The sequence below is a fragment of the Montipora capricornis genome, chromosome 2, assembly GCF_036669925.1.
Source record: "Montipora capricornis isolate CH-2021 chromosome 2, ASM3666992v2, whole genome shotgun sequence".
Taxonomy (NCBI): domain Eukaryota; kingdom Metazoa; phylum Cnidaria; class Anthozoa; order Scleractinia; family Acroporidae; genus Montipora; species Montipora capricornis.
Genome location: NC_090884.1, coordinates 37,010,720 through 37,016,348, shown reverse-complemented (window position 1 = coordinate 37,016,348; position 5,629 = coordinate 37,010,720). Strand labels below are relative to the sequence as shown.

The following is a 5,629-nucleotide window of genomic DNA, read 5'->3' as shown; positions in this document are numbered from 1 at the left end:
TTATTATGGGTAATCAAATGGTGCCAATAATTTCACATGCATTTTGTCCAAAATCCAATTATTTTCCAAGCCTTTAGGCAAAGGAACTTATTTGATTTTGGACAAAATGCAAGTGAAATAATTTATTATTAGTATTCCCTTATTTCATGAGTATACCATTTGGTTAGCTATTAATATAACGGCTGACAAATTACGTTCAGAAGACAAGGGTTTTTTCAAACCTGGATGCCATTTAATGCAGGAAAAGTTGCCATGGCAGCATTGTAATTTCACATGTGAAATTATAAATTAACGCTGGAATTTGACGTCAAAACTTGTTTTCACCTTCACTCTTTCAAAACAAAAGGGTTAGCAGTTGCTACTTTGCTGCTACTTTTGCTAAAATAAATAAAGAAATGACAAAAGTATTTTGTTTGTCACCATGAAGTTCAATCTGAAGATAGCATAATTGTGGCATAATTTAGCTGGGATGTTAAGTGCACCACTCCATTCCTTTGATCATTGGCCATTTTCAGCAGTTACTGTACACAAGTATTGCAGGCTCATATTGTGTTTTGCTAACAACATAATGCTGACAACACAATGCATCGCAGCGATTTTGTGACTAAAATTTGCCAAATTCCCCCAAAAGTTTCACATCTTGTCACAAAATTGCGACTAGATTTTTTCATTAATTTCAAGCCCTGCTTAACCCTTTCACCACTAAGAAACCAGCGTAGAGGTACAATGAGAAAACCAGCTGATTTATTGGAAAATCATGTGTGTTTCATTAAGCTCATTTTTCAGTGGGAAGGAGTCATTTTGGTATAAGGCAAGCCCAAAAGAAATTTGAAGCTAATAAAATGTACCTGTCAGATTTCTCGGTGGATTTCCATATTGACCAATCTACCATCAAAGTGAGGCTGCGGAAGTATGACAAGAACTAAATAAGCTCAAATTATCAATTACAACTATACATAATTACAGTTCAAAATCATGTCTAATTCAATTTTCATCAATATGGTGTGAAAAAATTAATGTGATGACTTGGTCAAAGGTTCTATCAAGCATATAACATTTATTGCCCTAACAAGCAGTCAATACCAAAATATACCAGTCCAAAGTTTTCATCAACTTCAATGACGCAACATCAAAAACCTTGTTGAAAACATAGCCTCATACGTAAACACAGAATATTCTTACATCAGAGCAAAGCTTCAGGAGTACTGGGTGGGGGTGGGGGGGGGAGAGGACAGGTTACAAATCACTTTGGGGGAGGAGTGGGTGCTTTAGTCATTGGTCTTTCCAGTACTCAGCTTCGGTGTGCCAGGCCTTAAAACAATAATTATTTTTCTCTCTACTGATGCACAAATAAACTTCACAATGATCACACTTGAAAGTAGTCTTTCTCATTTTGCACGGAACTTGATTCTTTGGGGTCCACCTCGCTATTTTGTTCAAAAATTCATCGGAAAGAAAAAGTTTTAAAATGTCAATCGCCTTCCCACTGCCGGGCAACTGATCAACAGTTGGGCCACAATGTGTACGCTCAAATGCAACACGTGGATAATCCTCATAGTACGATTGAAAGGCCGCACCACTTGGGTCTTTTTCCTACGCGATATCATCAGGCATTTCAAAAACAAAGCCTCCAAAATCTTCTTCATCACTGCCTTCCCCGAAAATTTCATCCAATTTGTTCATCGGAAGAAGAGTCGGCCATCTCTTCACGCAATTTAAAGATGGCTTTGACGTGCGTGCTGAACTTCTTCGATAATTCTTGGCAAAATCTTGTATGAAATAACATGTCGGAAAACATGTGCTTTCAGGGGTTTGTTATTGAAGATTTCATTAATAGCAATTAAATACCCCCCTCTATATATCATTGGTTTGGTGGTTTGAAACGGTTGAAATCCCGGAAAAGTGGGATAGTAGGCATGGGGACATGACTGAGTTCCCGGAAAACCGGGATAGTGTGGTGAAAGGGTTAATGGGACTGGTATACATGTAACCCTGATTAAGGCATTAAAGTTACAGAAAATCCTCTTCTTTTGAAAGGATGATTTGAAATCAACAGGACAAAAATTTACAACAGCTATGTGCCCTTTAACCCTAATACCGGCACCTAGGAGTGAGACTTATAGATTTTACTCCGGCCTGCCGATTTGGGGTGCTTTAGATGTGAATAGGTTAAAGCCCTTTCTCCTCTGAAGCAGCCACCATTGGTGAGTAAAATGGTCCGGCATTTCACCGAGTAAAAGCTGTACATATTGTAAGAGTCAGCCCCAATGGAAGTGAAATACCAACTTACTATTCAAAAAGAGCAGAGAACAGGCTTCCCAGTGTTCTGTCCTCCATGGTTAGAGCTTCATTACAAATCAGAGGGTGTGGTTTGTTTAACACATGCCACACATTATCGTCTTCTTTGCAATCATGAGGCCTTTAATGGCCTTGACACTCCTACAATCCCGTGGACATTTGGATGCTTATCAATCAAGTAAACCTACAATCTGCTCATTTTCATATGAATTATGCTATGCATTAATTTAATACTGCTTTTTAACAATTATCAGCAATGAAATCTTTATAAACATACATGTAACATTGCTGAGGGCCCGAACTGGTGAGAGGAAACCTATTGGCCTGGATCGCTGAATAAAAATCCATCCAGCGGTCAGAACGGTCCAAGAGCATCCACATGGGATTCCAGCACTTTTAACCACTTAGCCGCATTTTTTCAAGATACAATGTGTGATGGGAGACACCAAGCTTTTGCCTTAGGAAGCATGTCGGGATCGGTAGATTATAATTGTGGAACTCTTTTCGTATGCCTTGCAGACAAGTTTCGTTTCCTCTTCTTAAGGTGTATTTGTGTGCAAGCTATAGACACGTACGTGAGACTAAGACTGTATCTTGGCCTGTCTTAACCGATAAAATCAGTTGTGTCCTTACGGAAGGGTTTTTATTTTTGTGGGATAGGCTACAGCAATTGATCTATAAATGAAGTTATTCTCTCGGTAGGTAATTATTTCCAAAAGTTTGAAAGCCCAGCCTTACTGGCTTGTAGTTGACTACGCCCTTGACTCAATACACTCCATCTGTTTCTCTGTCTTTATGTAGATCAATCAAACACTGCTAGTCGTCTTTGACATGATATTAAGTTCGCACATTTCTAACAGGTAATTGTGAATTTATTATTTACTATTATGAATGTAACAGCTCTTTGTTAGGACGTGCAATGTAAATTCCCCACCTTAAATTTTTCAATCATTAACGGACAACAGTTTTTGTCTTTAATATGACCTCACGTCAAAATCAATTCGTCTCTGAGACTTAATTAATGTATATCTACTTTCTATCCAAGGAGAAAACTGAGCTTGGTGACTTTTTCTAGCAAATTCTGATCAGTCCCGTTTCTTCTCGTAGAGAATGCTAGTGAAAATTCAAAACATGGCGCATTTTTGAACAAATGACGCGAGTTCCATGTCTTCCACCATTAATGCATTTATAAAAACAGGACATAGTGTCTGTTGTTTCAACTACGATGTTATTTTTATTTATCCTTGTTGAGCGTCACTGCAGAGGAGTAGCTAGCATTTTTGGAAGGGGGGGGGGGGGAGAAGGGGGTCACACTCTCTCAAACCCAGAGTACTTACTGGTTTGTCATGTCGACATCCACGCTGTTTTTATTGAAAGTGGTAATCTTTCGGATGAGCAGTGAGTGCGGAGGGAGGGACAAGCATACAAAATAGCTGCATAGATGAAGTAAGTTCCAGGTAACATTATTTTCTCTGGTTTGTATTCTGTCGTTGATTCTCAAAAGGTGGTGGGAGGGGGTAACGGACAACACAGGACCCCCCCCCCCCCCCCCCCTCCTCTTCTGGCTACGCCCCTGCACTGCTTACGACCTTTCTGGACATTGAGTTGTTGGAAAGGAAGCATCCACGACCACTCTTGGTCGCTTTATGTTGACAAGTTTGAAAAACGCTCTTTTGAATTGGGGCATTCGCCACGCATACAAATACGGGTTAATACCAGAGTTGCATAAGACAATCAAAAATTGCAAATCTCGCAACCAGTGAATCATTAAACAACTACAACTAGTACAGAAATTCAACAGGTAGATCATTATGCATGCAGGTGTAAAGGATGTGAAAAAAGCAAAAAGAACTACCATCAATGCCTTAGCCGCTTTGCTCTCTTTCTTTGCGTCTATGATTTTGTTTTTATTTTCCAGTTTACCAGACTCTGTGCTGTCGTTTGCTCTCCGATATTGCCAATAATTTTCCCGTTCGCGCAATCTTTTGACAATTGCCATGTGGACAAATAAAAGTACGGCAAACGTGCAGATGACTGCAGTGTTGGCGAAAATAAAGGAATAAAATATGAATCGAGTTGGAGGTAGACAAACGAAAATCCAAATGCCACAATCCAAATTATTATGGATGCTATGATGGCACGTTTCGATGTTACCGACATTGTCTTGTATTTCACGGGCGTTGACACGGCGACATATCTGTCGGCTGCTAGTGCTGCCAGTGTCAAAATAGATGCCGTACTCAAGATGAAATACAAAATGTGCAGGATCTTCTGGTTTACAATGTCGGATTGAAGCCCTTCACCAATGTGGTGTATTGCGGATATAGGGTCCACCAATGTTCCTACTATCAAATCTGTTGCGGCTAAGCTTAACAAAAAGTAATGAAATGGAGTTTTAAGATTCCTGAATGGATCCTTAATGATGGCGATACATACTAGAAGGTTTCCAGGAATGGTTATGAGCGCAAGAAACACTGAAAACGATGCAGTAAAATAAGACAATCCAGTGGGCGGAAGAACCTTCCCGCATGAGTTTGGAGCCTGAAGGGTCATCCTTACCTCAATCGTGGATGGCTTAATGTTCTAGTTTGACCTCAAGTGTCCTTGCCACAACCAAAGGCTTTGGGTCTATTGATTTCGAAAGGCTAGCTTTAATACCCTTTAGACAGACTCTTCTCAAGCTGACAGGCGTTAGCAGAAATGTTTGCAGGAAAAATAAAGAGAATGAACGCTGTGGCAATCAGATTCTTCAAGTCTTCTGGAAATCTATACACATGCAGTAAACACGTTATTCAATTTCCTCTTTCTAGCGTCATGAATGTTCTCAACAATTGCTTGAATGATCCTAACACGCTGAGCTTTCTCTCCACTGCCTCGGTTTATCCACTAAAGTTATTTTTTAAAGGATTTTTAATTTCGTGAGTTTTGGTATACAAATTGGTGTCCGGCTGTTTGGGCACTACCTAGTGCCTTGTAGTTTTTGCAGGTTTCAGTTTCTCCACTGGAGCAGGAGTTGCTTCCTCACTGTCGTTTCAACTCAGTACAAAATTCGTAGCCCCTCATCATCGTTGAGTCATCCTTGAAACTACGAAAATATTTTTTGGCAAGCCACCTGCAGGAACCTAAAGAAAGAACAGCGATTTTAGACCTTCGAAGTGGTATGATGTCGTATAATCAGTTTTGGCTCTTGTACAGGAAAAATATATCACGCTCAATTTAAATAACCGACGATAGGAAGCAAGCTCGGCTTGACAGCGTTAGATTTCGGCTTCACAGCCGTTTCGAAAGAACTAAAAAAAGGACTAACCTTAAACGGTAAAACCTCCTGAAC

The 5,629-nt window shown here is 39.8% G+C and overlaps 1 pseudogene; it reads right to left on the bottom strand.

Moving 5' to 3' along the window:
- Positions 1-3,734: 3,734 nt before the first annotated feature.
- On the bottom strand, positions 3,735-4,994 carry LOC138020241 (adenosine receptor A1-like; annotated as a pseudogene).
- Between the last annotated feature and the right edge of the window lie 635 nt (positions 4,995-5,629).